Source organism: Ambystoma mexicanum, chromosome 2q, assembly GCF_040938575.1.
Source record: "Ambystoma mexicanum isolate Mex_15411 chromosome 2q, UKY_AmexF1_1, whole genome shotgun sequence".
Taxonomy (NCBI): Eukaryota; Metazoa; Chordata; class Amphibia; order Caudata; family Ambystomatidae; genus Ambystoma; species Ambystoma mexicanum.
The window spans coordinates 129488897-129507407 of record NC_090924.1 but is presented as its reverse complement, the minus strand read 5'-3'; the positions used below and the strand labels follow the sequence as shown (position 1 = coordinate 129507407).

General features: G+C 47.3%; 10 non-coding genes across 10 annotated transcripts; all 10 read right to left on the bottom strand.

Annotated features, from left to right (window-relative positions):
• Window positions 1-1708: 1708 nt before the first annotated feature.
• TRNAV-UAC (transfer RNA valine (anticodon UAC)) lies at window positions 1709-1781 on the bottom strand. The gene has a single exon. It is a non-coding gene; the product is annotated as a tRNA-Val (tRNA).
• Window positions 1782-4988: 3207 nt separating this feature from the next.
• Window positions 4989-5061, bottom strand: TRNAV-UAC (transfer RNA valine (anticodon UAC)). The gene has a single exon. It is a non-coding gene; the product is annotated as a tRNA-Val (tRNA).
• A 414-nt stretch (window positions 5062-5475) lies between these two features.
• TRNAP-CGG (transfer RNA proline (anticodon CGG)) lies at window positions 5476-5547 on the bottom strand. Its single transcript has one exon. It is a non-coding gene; the product is annotated as a tRNA-Pro (tRNA).
• A 2728-nt stretch (window positions 5548-8275) lies between these two features.
• Window positions 8276-8348, bottom strand: TRNAV-UAC (transfer RNA valine (anticodon UAC)). The gene has a single exon. It is a non-coding gene; the product is annotated as a tRNA-Val (tRNA).
• Window positions 8349-8762: 414 nt separating this feature from the next.
• On the bottom strand, window positions 8763-8834 carry TRNAP-CGG (transfer RNA proline (anticodon CGG)). The gene has a single exon. It is a non-coding gene; the product is annotated as a tRNA-Pro (tRNA).
• A 2747-nt stretch (window positions 8835-11581) lies between these two features.
• On the bottom strand, window positions 11582-11654 carry TRNAV-UAC (transfer RNA valine (anticodon UAC)). Its single transcript has one exon. It is a non-coding gene; the product is annotated as a tRNA-Val (tRNA).
• A 414-nt stretch (window positions 11655-12068) lies between these two features.
• Window positions 12069-12140, bottom strand: TRNAP-CGG (transfer RNA proline (anticodon CGG)). Its single transcript has one exon. It is a non-coding gene; the product is annotated as a tRNA-Pro (tRNA).
• A 2691-nt stretch (window positions 12141-14831) lies between these two features.
• On the bottom strand, window positions 14832-14904 carry TRNAV-UAC (transfer RNA valine (anticodon UAC)). Its single transcript has one exon. It is a non-coding gene; the product is annotated as a tRNA-Val (tRNA).
• Window positions 14905-15318: 414 nt separating this feature from the next.
• TRNAP-CGG (transfer RNA proline (anticodon CGG)) lies at window positions 15319-15390 on the bottom strand. Its single transcript has one exon. It is a non-coding gene; the product is annotated as a tRNA-Pro (tRNA).
• Window positions 15391-18142: 2752 nt separating this feature from the next.
• Window positions 18143-18215, bottom strand: TRNAV-UAC (transfer RNA valine (anticodon UAC)). The gene has a single exon. It is a non-coding gene; the product is annotated as a tRNA-Val (tRNA).
• Window positions 18216-18511: the final 296 nt, after the last annotated feature.

Here is an 18511-nt window from a genome sequence, read left to right as displayed (position 1 = left end):
GAAAAGCTTTCTCGGGCCAGAGAAAGCCAGGGAATCACTGTACCGGCAAGTGCATTTCTTACAACTGGTAATCCCTCAGAACACAGAAATGAAGAAGCTGTATATGAAAATGTGATATTTCTTTGGTACACTAACCTATGTAACTAATATGCACCATTTCAGAGGACGGAGCGGACCCAACTGTGATCCCAGAGACCCAAATACCCAGCAGTAGGGAAAAGAAATCCTCTCTGTGCTCTGCAACATTACATACACAAAATGAAGGCGCGTGCATTTTATTATTGGCCCCATATACACAATACATGTGAGGATGCTTGCCTTCCCAGTGTATTTCTCAAGCTCTTGAGAGCATATGCTATTTCCATGGGAACGCAAATAAGTTCATACTTTACATTTGTGTGTGACAAAAGGGGAAAAAAACGATTTTGTGTAAAATGCCAGCAGAGAGTGTTTCTGCCCGGTCTCGAACGTGCTAACCACTACACTACAGAAACAACTGCTTGCATCCCTTTGTAGGGACTGGGAGAACAGGTGCAAAGGGCTTTGCAAGTGGACCTGCTTAAAGACTAATCAAATGCCTTGCGCCTGAAGCTCACACAATCCAGCCTAAAACATACGTCCTATCAAGCATGCGCACATATACAAGTATGCCTGTTGAGGGTCTATGCAGCGTACAGAGGGAAGGACATATTTCCACTTTGAGATCGGACGGCCAAAACTCACAAGCAAATCAAGGAATGTTACTGAGAGCTAACAGAGAACACAAAGTGCTTGTCGCAAGGACATGGCAGGCAAAGAGGTTCAGGAAGTGAATTGTTCATCGACTACTGCTTACCGAGAAAGCCAGAGAGTCTGTCCAATGAAAACAACATTGGAAAAAAAAAAAGGAGCTCAAGTTACCCACCTTGATCGGGCTCCTCCGGACCTCTCGCACCCAAAGCGAGAATCATACCCCTAGACCAACGAGCCACGGTCCTGTGATCATCTGACGGAATTGTACTCAGCGTTTCCACCCCCCTTAGGCTTCGAGGCCAAGAATGCCTATTCCTGAAGTTTGTTCCTGCCGCTGAAAGCCTTGTCGGTGTATGAGCCAAATGAATGCCCCAGTCGGCACGCTCTGACTGTCTTCATAGCTCTTCTTCTCGTCCTGAAGGTGTTGGCACATTGACATCAGGATCAATGAAGCTGGTGGCACACCCTCCCTTCCATTCGCCCGTGAAGGGTACGTATAAAAGAGCTGTTGATGCACAGAAGAAGAAATCTAGCACAACACCAACGCGGTCTGCTGATCAATTGAAAGTGGACAAAGTGAGCGAGTGAGAGCCTTCATTTTGCACCGGATCTGCATTGGCAGAAGCTCTGAGGGCTAGGAATTTTCTTTTGCCCTTGAAAAAAAGAAAAATCCAATATCACATCTGCCTGGGTGCATGAACATTGCTCAGGGAAAAGCAGCGCCACCCTTCTGTAAGAAATAGCATTGCACAACTGCTCCCTCAGCTTTCCATCCAACTATACATAAGCACGCACATATGCAGGCATGCAATTTTAATTCATCACATATTCGGAGCAAATGTGAGTGCGCTCGTCTACTCAGAATTTATTTCAAAGCGTGTCAGAGGAACTGCTTCTTCCGTTGCAACTGCAAATAAGTTCATGGCTTGAGCTTCGAGATGGTGGAACATGAAAAGTGTAAAATGCCACCCTCTGCTGTTTCTGCCCGGTCTCGAACTAGGGACCTTTCGCGTGTAAGGCGAACGTGATAACCACTACACTACAGAAACTGCTGCATGATATGCCCTCTGGCGGTTGAGAGAATAGGGTCAAGTAACAGTGCAATTGTCTCTGTTTGAACACTTATCAAATGCCTCACGCCCAAAGCTTTACAAATGCAGCTCATCACACACACGGCGTTACAAGCATGAACACTCAGACAAGTGTGCCAGCTGAGAGGCCGTGCAGTCTGAAGATGTAAGGGCCTCTTTAGGCATTGGTATGGGACAGCCATGAATTAACAAACAAATCCAGAAAGGTGACTGAGAGCTACTTGGGACTCCTTAATGCATGGCGCAATGAGGCGGTCCGCAAAGAGGCTTAGGAAGCCCAATGTTCATCGACCATTGTCCATCCATCAGTCCAGAGTCTATAGAATTGAAAAACACATGTGTAAAAAAGTATCGGGCCAGGCACCAATCAATGGGCTTGTCCAGGATTTGAACCCGGGACCTCTCGCACCCGAAGCGAGAATCATACCCCTAGACCAACGAGTCTACACTTGCAGAGTAGTCTAGACAATATGTAGGGATTTGACTTGGCAGTTGTACCTCTTGAGGATTGTAGCACAAGAGTATCTCTTCCTAACGTTTGCTCCTAAAGCCCGTCCTCGTCCCTAAATGATGCAAAGGCTGAGCGTCTTCACAGGTCTACTCCTCATCCCGAAGGTTGGTGGACCATTGACATCAGGGTGAAAGGTGCTTGCGATACACTGTTCCTTCCTTCCTTCCTTCCTTCCTTCCTTCCTTCCTTCCTTCCTTCCTTCCTTCCTTCCTTCCTTCCTTCCTTCCTTCCTTCCTTCCTTCCTTCCTTCCTTCCTTCCTTCCTTCCTTCCTTCCTTCCTTCCTTCCTTCCTTCCTTCCTTCCTTCCTTCCTTCCTTCCTTCCTTCCTTCCTTCCTTCCTCTTATGCTGTTTATGTAATAAGAGGGGACGATACACAGAAGAGAGAGAGTGGCCCAACACACTAGACTAGCAGTCTTCTGATCAATCTGCAGCTGGCAAGGTGGGGGAGAGACTTTATTTTGCACCTGCTGGGATATGCATTGGCAGAAGCTCTGAGGGCTGGGCCTTTCCTTTTGCCTGTAAAAACAAAAAGCAGCCCTCCTCCCTCCAGCCCTGAGAGCATGGGCGTGACACTGGCAAAAGCAGCATCTCCCCTTTGGTAAAGATGACCATTGCACAGCTGCTCACTCAGAGCTCGATCGTGCTCGATCAGGCGAGATATATATTTAGGTCACCAGCAAAGTCTGTTCTCTTTTCTTGCGTAGGGTGAGCATTCACAGAGCCCAGCTTCGTTGACAAGAGTGCAAAAGGTGTATACTAAAAGCTTTCTGCTTTACTTGAGCGCCATGGCCGTTATTATATTTTGGCTGCTCCAAGCAATCCCTGTCCAGCCTATGCAAATTTCCAGCTCAAATTTTCCCAGCACTCAAAAAGTCCCTCCTCCCGCCAGCTATGCTTTCAGGAAGTTCAGCAGAAGCAGTCCAACTTCTGTTCCCAGTTCAGAGGAAAAGCTTTCTCGGGCCAGAGAGAGCCAGGGAATCACTGTACCGGCAAGTGCATTTCTTACAACTGGTAATCCCTCAGAACACAGAAATGAAGAAGCTGTATATGAAAATGTGATATTTCTTTGGTACACTAACCTATGTAACTAATATGCACCATTTCAGAGGACGGAGCGGACCCAACTGTGATCCCAGAGACCCAAATACCCAGCAGTAGGGAAAAGAAATCCTCTCTGTGCTCTGCAACATTACATACACAAAATGAAGGCGCGTGCATTTTATTATTGGCCCCATATACACAATACATGTGAGGATGCTTGCCTTCCCAGTGTATTTCTCAAGCTCTTGAGAGCATATGCTATTTCCATGGGAACGCAAATAAGTTCATACTTTACATTTGTGTGTGACAAAAGGGGAAAAAAACGATTTTGTGTAAAATGCCAGCAGAGAGTGTTTCTGCCCGGTCTCGAACGTGCTAACCACTACACTACAGAAACAACTGCTTGCATCCCTTTGTAGGGACTGGGAGAACAGGTGCAAAGGGCTTTGCAAGTGGACCTGCTTAAAGACTAATCAAATGCCTTGCGCCTGAAGCTCACACAATCCAGCCTAAAACATACGTCCTATCAAGCATGCGCACATATACAAGTATGCCTGTTGAGGGTCTATGCAGCGTACAGAGGGAAGGACATATTTCCACTTTGAGATCGGACGGCCAAAACTCACAAGCAAATCAAGGAATGTTACTGAGAGCTAACAGAGAACACAAAGTGCTTGTCGCAAGGACATGGCAGGCAAAGAGGTTCAGGAAGTGAATTGTTCATCGACTACTGCTTACCGAGAAAGCCAGAGAGTCTGTCCAATGAAAATAACATTGGAAAAAAAAAAAAGGAGCTCAAGTTACCCACCTTGATCGGGCTCCTCCGGACCTCTCGCACCCAAAGCGAGAATCATACCCCTAGACCAACGAGCCACGGTCCTGTGATCCTCTGACGGAATTGTACTCAGCGTTTCCACCCCCCTTAGGCTTCGAGGCCAAGAATGCCTATTCCTGAAGTTTGTTCCTGCCGCTGAAAGCCTTGTCGGTGTATGAGCCAAATGAATGCCCCAGTCGGCACGCTCTGACTGTCTTCATAGCTCTTCTTCTCGTCCTGAAGGTGTTGGCACATTGACATCAGGATCAATGAAGCTGGTGGCACACCCTCCCTTCCATTCGCCCGTGAAGGGTACGTATAAAAGAGCTGTTGATGCACAGAAGAAGAAATCTAGCACAACACCAACGCGGTCTGCTGATCAATTGAAAGTGGACAAAGTGAGCCAGTGAGAGCCTTCATTTTGCACCGGATCTGCATTGGCAGAAGCTCTGAGGGCTAGGAATTTTCTTTTGCCCTTGAAAAAAAGAAAAATCCAATATCACATCTGCCTGGGTGCATGAACATTGCTCAGGGAAAAGCAGCGCCACCCTTCTGTAAGAAATAGCATTGCACAACTGCTCCCTCAGCTTTCCATCCAACTATACATAAGCACGCACATATGCAGGCATGCAATTTTAATTCATCACATATTCGGAGCAAATGTGAGTGCGCTCGTCTACTCAGAATTTATTTCAAAGCGTGTCAGAGGAACTGCTTCTTCCGTTGCAACTGCAAATAAGTTCATGGCTTGAGCTTCGAGATGGTGGAACATGAAAAGTGTAAAATGCCACCCTCTGCTGTTTCTGCCCGGTCTCGAACCAGGGACCTTTCGCGTGTAAGGCGAACGTGATAACCACTACACTACAGAAACTGCTGCATGCTATGCCCTCTGGCGGTTGAGAGAATAGGGTCAAGTAACAGTGCAATTGTCTCTGTTTGAACACTTATCAAATGCCTCACGCCCAAAGCTTTACAAATGCAGCTCATCACACACACGGCGTTACAAGCATGAACACTCAGACAAGTGTGCCAGCTGAGAGGCCGTGCAGTCTGAAGATGTAAGGGCCTCTTTAGGCATTGGTATGGGACAGCCATGAATTAACAAACAAATCCAGAAAGGTGACTGAGAGCTACTTGGGACTCCTTAATGCATGGCGCAATGAGGCGGTCCGCAAAGAGGCTTAGGAAGCCCAATGTTCATCGACCATTGTCCATCCATCAGTCCAGAGTCTATAGAATTGAAAAACACATGTGTAAAAAAGTATCGGGCCAGGCACCAATCAATGGGCTCGTCAGGGATTTGAACCCGGGACCTCTCGCACCCGAAGCGAGAATCATACCCCTAGACCAACAAGCCTACACTTGCAGAGTAGTCTAGACAATATGTAGGGATTTGACTTGGCAGTTGTACCTCTTGAGGATTGTAGCACAAGAGTATCTCTTCCTAACGTTTGCTCCTAAAGCCCGTCCTCGTCCCTAAATGATGCAAAGGCTGAGCGTCTTCACAGGTCTACTCCTCATCCCGAAGGTTGGTGGACCATTGACATCAGGGTGAAAGGTGCTTGCGATACACTGTTCCTTCCTTCCTTCCTTCCTTCCTTCCTTCCTTCCTTCCTTCCTTCCTTCCTTCCTTCCTTCCTTCCTTCCTTCCTTCCTTCCTTCCTTCCTTCCTTCCTTCCTTCCTTCCTTCCTTCCTTCCTTCCTTCCTTCCTTCCTTCCTTCCTTCCTTCCTTCCTTCCTTCCTTCCTTCCTTCCTTCCTTCCTTCCTTCCTCTTATGCTGTTTATGTAATAAGAGGGGACGATACACAGAAGAGAGAGAGTGGCCCAAAACACTAGACTAGCAGTCTTCTGATCAATCTGCAGCTGGCAAGGTGGGGGAGAGACTTTATTTTGCACCTGCTGGGATATGCATTGGCAGAAGCTCTGAGGGCTGGGCCTTTCCTTTTGCCTGTAAAAACAAAAAGCAGCCCTCCTCCCTCCAGCCCTGAGAGCATGGGCGTGACACTGGCAAAAGCAGCATCTCCCCTTTGGTAAAGATGACCATTGCACAGCTGCTCACTCAGAGCTCGATCGTGCTCGATCAGGCGAGATATATATTTAGGTCACCAGCAAAGTCTGTTCTCTTTTCTTGCGTAGGGTGAGCATTCACAGAGCCCAGCTTCGTTGACAAGAGTGCAAAAGGTGTATACTAAAAGCTTTCTGCTTTACTTGAGCGCCATGGCCGTTATTATATTTTGGCTGCTCCAAGCAATCTCTGTCCAGCCTATGCAAATTTCCAGCTCAAATTTTCCCAGCACTCAAAAAGTCCCTCCTCCCGCCAGCTATGCTTTCAGGAAGTTCAGCAGAAGCAGTCCAACTTCTGTTCCCAGTTCAGAGGAAAAGCTTTCTCGGGCCAGAGAAAGCCAGGGAATCACTGTACCGGCAAGTGCATTTCTTACAACTGGTAATCCCTCAGAACACAGAAATGAAGAAGCTGTATATGAAAATGTGATATTTCTTTGGTACACTAACCTATGTAACTAATATGCACCATTTCAGAGGACGGAGCGGACCCAACTGTGATCCCAGAGACCCAAATACCCAGCAGTAGGGAAAAGAAATCCTCTCTGTGCTCTGCAACATTACATACACAAAATGAAGGCGCGTGCATTTTATTATTGGCCCCATATACACAATACATGTGAGGATGCTTGCCTTCCCAGTGTATTTCTCAAGCTCTTGAGAGCATATGCTATTTCCATGGGAACGCAAATAAGTTCATACTTTACATTTGTGTGTGACAAAAGGGGAAAAAAACGATTTTGTGTAAAATGCCAGCAGAGAGTGTTTCTGCCCGGTCTCGAACGTGCTAACCACTACACTACAGAAACAACTGCTTGCATCCCTTTGTAGGGACTGGGAGAACAGGTGCAAAGGGCTTTGCAAGTGGACCTGCTTAAAGACTAATCAAATGCCTTGCGCCTGAAGCTCACACAATCCAGCCTAAAACATACGTCCTATCAAGCATGCGCACATATACAAGTATGCCTGTTGAGGGTCTATGCAGCGTACAGAGGGAAGGACATATTTCCACTTTGAGATCGGACGGCCAAAACTCACAAGCAAATCAAGGAATGTTACTGAGAGCTAACAGAGAACACAAAGTGCTTGTCGCAAGGACATGGCAGGCAAAGAGGTTCAGGAAGTGAATTGTTCATCGACTACTGCTTACCGAGAAAGCCAGAGAGTCTGTCCAATGAAAATAACATTGGAAAAAAAAAAAGGAGCTCAAGTTACCCACCTTGATCGGGCTCCTCCGGACCTCTCGCACCCAAAGCGAGAATCATACCCCTAGACCAACGAGCCACGGTCCTGTGATCATCTGACGGAATTGTACTCAGCGTTTCCACCCCCCTTAGGCTTCGAGGCCAAGAATGCCTATTCCTGAAGTTTGTTCCTGCCGCTGAAAGCCTTGTCGGTGTATGAGCCAAATGAATGCCCCAGTCGGCACGCTCTGACTGTCTTCATAGCTCTTCTTCTCGTCCTGAAGGTGTTGGCACATTGACATCAGGATCAATGAAGCTGGTGGCACACCCTCCCTTCCATTCGCCCGTGAAGGGTACGTATAAAAGAGCTGTTGATGCACAGAAGAAGAAATCTAGCACAACACCAACGCGGTCTGCTGATCAATTGAAAGTGGACAAAGTGAGCGAGTGAGAGCCTTCATTTTGCACCGGATCTGCATTGGCAGAAGCTCTGAGGGCTAGGAATTTTCTTTTGCCCTTGAAAAAAAGAAAAATCCAATATCACATCTGCCTGGGTGCATGAACATTGCTCAGGGAAAAGCAGCGCCACCCTTCTGTAAGAAATAGCATTGCACAACTGCTCCCTCAGCTTTCCATCCAACTATACATAAGCACGCACATATGCAGGCATGCAATTTTAATTCATCACATATTCGGAGCAAATGTGAGTGCGCTCGTCTACTCAGAATTTATTTCAAAGCGTGTCAGAGGAACTGCTTCTTCCGTTGCAACTGCAAATAAGTTCATGGCTTGAGCTTCGAGATGGTGGAACATGAAAAGTGTAAAATGCCACCCTCTGCTGTTTCTGCCCGGTCTCGAACCAGGGACCTTTCGCGTGTAAGGCGAACGTGATAACCACTACACTACAGAAACTGCTGCATGCTATGCCCTCTGGCGGTTGAGAGAATAGGGTCAAGTAACAGTGCAATTGTCTCTGTTTGAACACTTATCAAATGCCTCACGCCCAAAGCTTTACAAATGCAGCTCATCACACACACGGCGTTACAAGCATGAACACTCAGACAAGTGTGCCAGCTGAGAGGCCGTGCAGTCTGAAGATGTAAGGGCCTCTTTAGGCATTGGTATGGGACAGCCATGAATTAACAAACAAATCCAGAAAGGTGACTGAGAGCTACTTGGGACTCCTTAATGCATGGCGCAATGAGGCGGTCCGCAAAGAGGCTTAGGAAGCCCAATGTTCATCGACCATTGTCCATCCATCAGTCCAGAGTCTATAGAATTGAAAAACACATGTGTAAAAAAGTATCGGGCCAGGCACCAATCAATGGACTCGTCCGGGATTTGAACCCGGGACCTCTCGCACCCGAAGCGAGAATCATACCCCTAGACCAACGAGCCTACACTTGCAGAGTAGTCTAGACAATATGTAGGGATTTGACTTGGCAGTTGTACCTCTTGAGGATTGTAGCACAAGAGTATCTCTTCCTAACGTTTGCTCCTAAAGCCCGTCCTCGTCCCTAAATGATGCAAAGGCTGAGCGTCTTCACAGGTCTACTCCTCATCCCGAAGGTTGGTGGACCATTGACATCAGGGTGAAAGGTGCTTGCGATACACTGTTCCTTCCTTCCTTCCTTCCTTCCTTCCTTCCTTCCTTCCTTCCTTCCTTCCTTCCTTCCTTCCTTCCTTCCTTCCTTCCTTCCTTCCTTCCTTCCTTCCTTCCTTCCTTCCTTCCTTCCTTCCTTCCTTCCTTCCTTCCTTCCTTCCTTCCTTCCTTCCTTCCTTCCTTCCTTCCTTCCTTCCTTCCTTCCTTCCTTCCTTCCTTCCTTCCTTCCTCTTATGCTGTTTATGTAATAAGAGGGGACGATACACAGAAGAGAGAGAGTGGCCCAACACACTAGACTAGCAGTCTTCTGATCAATCTGCAGCTGGCAAGGTGGGGGAAAGACTTTATTTTGCACCTGCTGGGATATGCATTGGCAGAAGCTCTGAGGGCTGGGCCTTTCCTTTTGCCTGTAAAAACAAAAAGCAGCCCTCCTCCCTCCAGCCCTGAGAGCATGGGTGTGACACTGGCAAAAGCAGCATCTCCCCTTTGGTAAAGATGACCATTGCAAAGCTGCTCACTCAGAGCTCGATCGTGCTCGATCAGGCGAGATATATTTAGGTCACCAGCAAAGTCTGTTCTCTTTTCTTGCGTAGGGTGAGCATTCACAGAGCCCAGCTTCGTTGACAAGAGTGCAAAAGGTGTATACTAAAAGCTTTCTGCTTTACTTGAGCGCCATGGCCGTTATTATATTTTGGCTGCTCCAAGCAATCTCTGTCCAGCCTATGCAAATTTCCAGCTCAAATTTTCCCAGCACTCAAAAAGTCCCTCCTCCCGCCAGCTATGCTTTCAGGAAGTTCAGCAGAAGCAGTCCAACTTCTGTTCCCAGTTCAGAGGAAAAGCTTTCTCGGGCCAGAGAAAGCCAGGGAATCACTGTACCGGCAAGTGCATTTCTTACAACTGGTAATCCCTCAGAACACAGAAATGAAGAAGCTGTATATGAAAATGTGATATTTCTTTGGTACACTAACCTATGTAACTAATATCCACCATTTCAGAGGACGGAGCGGACCCAACTGTGATCCCAGAGACCCAAATACCCAGCAGTAGGGAAAAGAAATCCTCTCTGTGCTCTGCAACATTACATACACAAAATGAAGGCGCGTGCATTTTATTATTGGCCCCATATACACAATACATGTGAGGATGCTTGCCTTCCCAGTGTATTTCTCAAGCTCTTGAGAGCATATGCTATTTCCATGGGAACGCAAATAAGTTCATACTTTACATTTGTGTGTGACAAAAGGGGAAAAAAACGATTTTGTGTAAAATGCCAGCAGAGAGTGTTTCTGCCCGGTCTCGAACGTGCTAACCACTACACTACAGAAACAACTGCTTGCATCCCTTTGTAGGGACTGGGAGAACAGGTGCAAAGGGCTTTGCAAGTGGACCTGCTTAAAGACTAATCAAATGCCTTGCGCCTGAAGCTCACACAATCCAGCCTAAAACATACGTCCTATCAAGCATGCGCACATATACAAGTATGCCTGTTGAGGGTCTATGCAGCGTACAGAGGGAAGGACATATTTCCACTTTGAGATCGGACGGCCAAAACTCACAAGCAAATCAAGGAATGTTACTGAGAGCTAACAGAGAACACAAAGTGCTTGTCGCAAGGACATGGCAGGCAAAGAGGTTCAGGAAGTGAATTGTTCATCGACTACTGCTTACCGAGAAAGCCAGAGAGTCTGTCCAATGAAAATAACATTGGAAAAAAAAAAAAGGAGCTCAAGTTACCCACCTTGATCGGGCTCCTCCGGACCTCTCGCACCCAAAGCGAGAATCATACCCCTAGACCAACGAGCCACGGTCCTGTGATCATCTGACGGAATTGTACTCAGCGTTTCCACCCCCCTTAGGCTTCGAGGCCAAGAATGCCTATTCCTGAAGTTTGTTCCTGCCGCTGAAAGCCTTGTCGGTGTATGAGCCAAATGAATGCCCCAGTCGGCACGCTCTGACTGTCTTCATAGCTCTTCTTCTCGTCCTGAAGGTGTTGGCACATTGACATCAGGATCAATGAAGCTGGTGGCACACCCTCCCTTCCATTCGCCCGTGAAGGGTACGTATAAAAGAGCTGTTGATGCACAGAAGAAGAAATCTAGCACAACACCAACGCGGTCTGCTGATCAATTGAAAGTGGACAAAGTGAGCGAGTGAGAGCCTTCATTTTGCACCGGATCTGCATTGGCAGAAGCTCTGAGGGCTAGGAATTTTCTTTTGCCCTTGAAAAAAAGAAAAATCCAATATCACATCTGCCTGGGTGCATGAACATTGCTCAGGGAAAAGCAGCGCCACCCTTCTGTAAGAAATAGCATTGCACAACTGCTCCCTCAGCTTTCCATCCAACTATACATAAGCACGCACATATGCAGGCATGCAATTTTAATTCATCACATATTCGGAGCAAATGTGAGTGCGCTCGTCTACTCAGAATTTATTTCAAAGCGTGTCAGAGGAACTGCTTCTTCCGTTGCAACTGCAAATAAGTTCATGGCTTGCGCTTCGAGATGGTGGAACATGAAAAGTGTAAAATGCCACCCTCTGCTGTTTCTGCCCGGTCTCGAACCAGGGACCTTTCGCGTGTAAGGCGAACGTGATAACCACTACACTACAGAAACTGCTGCATGCTATGCCCTCTGGCGGTTGAGAGAATAGGGTCAAGTAACAGTGCAATTGTCTCTGTTTGAACACTTATCAAATGCCTCACGCCCAAAGCTTTACAAATGCAGCTCATCACACACACGGCGTTACAAGCATGAACACTCAGACAAGTGTGCCAGCTGAGAGGCCGTGCAGTCTGAAGATGTAAGGGCCTCTTTAGGCATTGGTATGGGACAGCCATGAATTAACAAACAAATCCAGAAAGGTGACTGAGAGCTACTTGGGACTCCTTAATGCATGGCGCAATGAGGCGGTCCGCAAAGAGGCTTAGGAAGCCCAATGTTCATCGACCATTGTCCATCCATCAGTCCACAGTCTATAGAATTGAAAAACACATGTGTAAAAAAGTATCGGGCCAGGCACCAATCAATGGGCTCGTCCGGGATTTGAACCCGGGACCTCTCGCACCCGAAGCGAGAATCATACCCCTAGACCAACGAGCCTACACTTGCAGAGTAGTCTAGACAATATGTAGGGATTTGACTTGGCAGTTGTACCTCTTGAGGATTGTAGCACAAGAGTATCTCTTCCTAACGTTTGCTCCTAAAGCCCGTCCTCGTCCCTAAATGATGCAAAGGCTGAGCGTCTTCACAGGTCTACTCCTCATCCCGAAGGTTGGTGGACCATTGACATCAGGGTGAAAGGTGCTTGCGATACACTGTTCCTTCCTTCCTTCCTTCCTTCCTTCCTTCCTTCCTTCCTTCCTTCCTTCCTTCCTTCCTTCCTTCCTTCCTTCCTTCCTTCCTTCCTTCCTTCCTTCCTTCCTTCCTTCCTTCCTTCCTTCCTTCCTTCCTTCCTTCCTTCCTTCCTTCCTTCCTTCCTCTTATGCTGTTTATGTAATAAGAGGGGACGATACACAGAAGAGAGAGAGTGGCCCAACACACTAGACTAGCAGTCTTCTGATCAATCTGCAGCTGGCAAGGTGGGGGAAAGACTTTATTTTGCACCTGCTGGGATATGCATTGGCAGAAGCTCTGAGGGCTGGGCCTTTCCTTTTGCCTGTAAAAACAAAAAGCAGCCCTCCTCCCTCCAGCCCTGAGAGCATGGGTGTGACACTGGCAAAAGCAGCATCTCCCCTTTGGTAAAGATGACCATTGCAAAGCTGCTCACTCAGAGCTCGATCGTGCTCGATCAGGCGAGATATATTTAGGTCACCAGCAAAGTCTGTTCTCTTTTCTTGCGTAGGGTGAGCATTCACAGAGCCCAGCTTCGTTGACAAGAGTGCAAAAGGTGTATACTAAAAGCTTTCTGCTTTACTTGAGCGCCATGGCCGTTATTATATTTTGGCTGCTCCAAGCAATCTCTGTCCAGCCTATGCAAATTTCCAGCTCAAATTTTCCCAGCACTCAAAAAGTCCCTCCTCCCGCCAGCTATGCTTTCAGGAAGTTCAGCAGAAGCAGTCCAACTTCTGTTCCCAGTTCAGAGGAAAAGCTTTCTCGGGCCAGAGAAAGCCAGGGAATCACTGTACCGGCAAGTGCATTTCTTACAACTGGTAATCCCTCAGAACACAGAAATGAAGAAGCTGTATATGAAAATGTGATATTTCTTTGGTACACTAACCTATGTAACTAATATGCACCATTTCAGAGGACGGAGCGGACCCAACTGTGATCCCAGAGACCCAAATACCCAGCAGTAGGGAAAAGAAATCCTCTCTGTGCTCTGCAACATTACATACACAAAATGAAGGCGCGTGCATTTTATTATTGGCCCCATATACACAATACATGTGAGGATGCTTGCCTTCCCAGTGTATTTCTCAAGCTCTTGAGAGCATATGCTATTTCCATGGGAACGCAAATAAGTTCATACTTTACATTTGTGTGTGACAAAAGGGGAAAAAAACGATTTTGTGTAAAATGCCAGCAGAGAGTGTTTCTGCCCGGTCTCGAACGTGCTAACCACTACACTACAGAAACAACTGCTTGCATCCCTTTGTAGGGACTGGGAGAACAGGTGCAAAGGGCTTTGCAAGTGGACCTGCTTAAAGACTAATCAAATGCCTTGCGCCTGAAGCTCACACAATCCAGCCTAAAACATACGTCCTATCAAGCATGCGCACATATACAAGTATGCCTGTTGAGGGTCTATGCAGCGTACAGAGGGAAGGACATATTTCCACTTTGAGATCGGACGGCCAAAACTCACAAGCAAATCAAGGAATGTTACTGAGAGCTAACAGAGAACACAAAGTGCTTGTCGCAAGGACATGGCAGGCAAAGAGGTTCAGGAAGTGAATTGTTCATCGACTACTGCTTACCGAGAAAGCCAGAGAGTCTGTCCAATGAAAATAACATTGGAAAAAAAAAAAAGGAGCTCAAGTTACCCACCTTGATCGGGCTCCTCCGGACCTCTCGCACCCAAAGCGAGAATCATACCCCTAGACCAACGAGCCACGGTCCTGTGATCATCTGACGGAATTGTACTCAGCGTTTCCACCCCCCTTAGGCTTCGAGGCCAAGAATGCCTATTCCTGAAGTTTGTTCCTGCCGCTGAAAGCCTTGTCGGTGTATGAGCCAAATGAATGCCCCAGTCGGCACGCTCTGACTGTCTTCATAGCTCTTCTTCTCGTCCTGAAGGTGTTGGCACATTGACATCAGGATCAATGAAGCTGGTGGCACACCCTCCCTTCCATTCGCCCGTGAAGGGTACGTATAAAAGAGCTGTTGATGCACAGAAGAAGAAATCTAGCACAACACCAACGCGGTCTGCTGATCAATTGAAAGTGGACAAAGTGAGCGAGTGAGAGCCTTCATTTTGCACCGGATCTGCATTGGCAGAAGCTCTGAGGGCTAGGAATTTTCTTTTGCCCTTGAAAAAAAGAAAAATCCAATATCACATCTGCCTGGGTGCATGAACATTGCTCAGGGAAAAGCAGCGCCACCCTTCTGTAAGAAATAGCATTGCACAACTGCTCCCTCAGCTTTCCATCCAACTATACATAAGCACGCACATATGCAGGCATGCAATTTTAATTCATCACATATTCGGAGCAAATGTGAGTGCGCTCGTCTACTCAGAATTTATTTCAAAGCGTGTCAGAGGAACTGCTTCTTCCGTTGCAACTGCAAATAAGTTCATGGCTTGCGCTTCGAGATGGTGGAACATGAAAAGTGTAAAATGCCACCCTCTGCTGTTTCTGCCCGGTCTCGAACCAGGGACATTTCGCGTGTAAGGCGAACGTGATAACCACTACACTACAGAAACTGCTGCATGCTATGCCCTCTGGCGGTTGAGAGAATAGGGTCAAGTAACAGTGCAATTGTCTCTGTTTGAACACTTATCAAATGCCTCACGCCCAAAGCTTTACAAATGCAGCTCATCACACACACGGCGTTACAAGCATGAACACTCAGACAAGTGTGCCAGCTGAGAGGCCGTGCAGTCTGAAGATGTAAGGGCCTCTTTAGGCATTGGTATGGGACAGCCATGAATTAACAAACAAATCCAGAAAGGTGACTGAGAGCTACTTGGGACTCCTTAATGCATGGCGCAATGAGGCGGTCCGCAAAGAGGCTTAGGAAGCCCAATGTTCATCGACCATTGTCCATCCATCAGTCCACAGTCTATAGAATTGAAAAACACATGTGTAAAAAAGTATCGGGCCAGGCACCAATCAATGGGCTCGTCCGGGATTTGAACCCGGGACCTCTCGCACCCGAAGCGAGAATCATACCCCTAGACCAACGAGCCTACACTTGCAGAGTAGTCTAGACAATATGTAGGGATTTGACTTGGCAGTTGTACCTCTTGAGGATTGTAGCACAAGAGTATCTCTTCCTAACGTTTGCTCCTAAAGCCCGTCCTCGTCCCTAAATGATGCAAAGGCTGAGCGTCTTCACAGGTCTACTCCTCATCCCGAAGGTTGGTGGACCATTGACATCAGGGTGAAAGGTGCTTGCGATACACTGTTCCTTCCTTCCTTCCTTCCTTCCTTCCTTCCTTCCTTCCTTCCTTCCTTCCTTCCTTCCTTCCTTCCTTCCTTCCTTCCTTCCTTCCTTCCTTCCTTCCTTCCTTCCTTCCTTCCTTCCTTCCTTCCTTCCTTCCTTCCTTCCTTCCTTCCTTCCTTCCTTCCTTCCTTCCTTCCTTCCTTCCTTCCTTCCTTCCTTCCTTCCTTCCTTCCTTCCTTCCTCTTATGCTGTTTATGTAATAAGAGGGGACGATACACAGAAGAGAGAGAGTGGCCCAACACACTAGACTAGCAGTCTTCTGATCAATCTGCAGCTGGCAAGGTGGGGGAGAGACTTTATTTTGCACCTGCTGGGATATGCATTGGCAGAAGCTCTGAGGGCTGGGCCTTTCCTTTTGCCTGTAAAAACAAAAAGCAGCCCTCCTCCCTCCAGCCCTGAGAGCATGGGCGTGACACTGGCAAAAGCAGCATCTCCCCTTTGGTAAAGATGACCATTGCACAGCTGCTCACTCAGAGCTCGATCGTGCTCGATCAGGCGAGATATATATTTAGGTCACCAGCAAAGTCTGTTCTCTTTTCTTGCGTAGGGTGAGCATTCACAGAGCCCAGCTTCGTTGACAAGAGTGCAAAAGGTGTATACTAAAAGCTTTCTGCTTTACTTGAGCGCCATGGCCGTTATTATATTTTGGCTGCTCCAAGCAATCTCTGTCCAGCCTATGCAAATTTCCAGCTCAAATTTTCCCAGCACTCAAAAAGTCCCTCCTCCCGCCAGCTATGCTTTCAGGAAGTTCAGCAGAAGCAGTCCAACTTCTGTTCCCAGTTCAGAGGAAAAGCTTTCTCGGGCCAGAGAAAGCCAGGGAATCACTGTACCGGCAAGTGCATTTCTTACAACTGGTAATCCCTCAGAACACAGAAATGAAGAAGCTGTATATGAAAATGTGATATTTCTTTGGTACACTAACCTATGTAACTAATATGCACCATTTCAGAGGACGGAGCGGACCCAACTGTGATCCCAGAGACCCAAATACCCAGCAGTAGGGAAAAGAAATCCTCTCTGTGCTCTGCAACATTACATACACAAAATGAAGGCGCGTGCATTTTATTATTGGCCCCATATACACAATACATGTGAGGATGCTTGCCTTCCCAGTGTATTTCTCAAGCTCTTGAGAGCATATGCTATTTCCATGGGAACGCAAATAAGTTCATACTTTACATTTGTGTGTGACAAAAGGGGAAAAAAACGATTTTGTGTAAAATGCCAGCAGAGAGTGTTTCTGCCCGGTCTCGAACGTGCTAACCACTACACTACAGAAACAACTGCTTGCATCCCTTTGTAGGGACTGGGAGAACAGGTGCAAAGGGCTTTGCAAGTGGACCTGCTTAAAGACTAATCAAATGCCTTGCGCCTGAAGCTCACACAATCCAGCCTAAAACATACGTCCTATCAAGCATGCGCACATATACAAGTATGCCTGTTGAGGGTCTATGCAGCGTACAGAGGGAAGGACATATTTCCACTTTGAGATCGGACGGCCAAAACTCACAAGCAAATCAAGGAATGTTACTGAGAGCTAACAGAGAACACAAAGTGCTTGTCGCAAGGACATGGCAGGCAAAGAGGTTCAGGAAGTGAATTGTTCATCGACTACTGCTTACCGAGAAAGCCAGAGAGTCTGTCCAATGAAAATAACATTGGAAAAAAAAAAAGGAGCTCAAGTTACCCACCTTGATCGGGCTCCTCCGGACCTCTCGCACCCAAAGCGAGAATCATACCCCTAGACCAACGAGCCACGGTCCTGTGATCATCTGACGGAATTGTACTCAGCGTTTCCACCCCCCTTAGGCTTCGAGGCCAAGAATGCCTATTCCTGAAGTTTGTTCCTGCCGCTGAAAGCCTTGTCGGTGTATGAGCCAAATGAATGCCCCAGTCGGCACGCTCTGACTGTCTTCATAGCTCTTCTTCTCGTCCTGAAGGTGTTGGCACATTGACATCAGGATCAATGAAGCTGGTGGCACACCCTCCCTTCCATTCGCCCGTGAAGGGTACGTATAAAAGAGCTGTTGATGCACAGAAGAAGAAATCTAGCACAACACCAACGCGGTCTGCTGATCAATTGAAAGTGGACAAAGTGAGCGAGTGAGAGCCTTCATTTTGCACCGGATCTGCATTGGCAGAAGCTCTGAGGGCTAGGAATTTTCTTTTGCCCTTGAAAAAAAGAAAAATCCAATATCACATCTGCCTGGGTGCATGAACATTGCTCAGGGAAAAGCAGCGCCACCCTTCTGTAAGAAATAGCATTGCACAACTGCTCCCTCAGCTTTCCATCCAACTATACATAAGCACGCACATATGCAGGCATGCAATTTTAATTCATCACATATTCGGAGCAAATGTGAGTGCGCTCGTCTACTCAGAATTTATTTCAAAGCGTGTCAGAGGAACTGCTTCTTCCGTTGCAACTGCAAATAAGTTCATGGCTTGAGCTTCGAGATGGTGGAACATGAAAAGTGTAAAATGCCACCCTCTGCTGTTTCTGCCCGGTCTCGAACCAGGGACCTTTCGCGTGTAAGGCGAACGTGATAACCACTACACTACAGAAACTGCTGCATGATATGCCCTCTGGCGGTTGAGAGAATAGGGTCAAGTAACAGTGCAATTGTCTCTGTTTGAACACTTATCAAATGCCTCACGCCCAAAGCTTTACAAATGCAGCTCATCACACACACGGCGTTACAAGCATGAACACTCAGACAAGTGTGCCAGCTGAGAGGCCGTGCAGTCTGAAGATGTAAGGGCCTCTTTAGGCATTGGTATGGGACAGCCATGAATTAACAAACAAATCCAGAAAGGTGACTGAGAGCTACTTGGGACTCCTTAATGCATGGCGCAATGAGGCG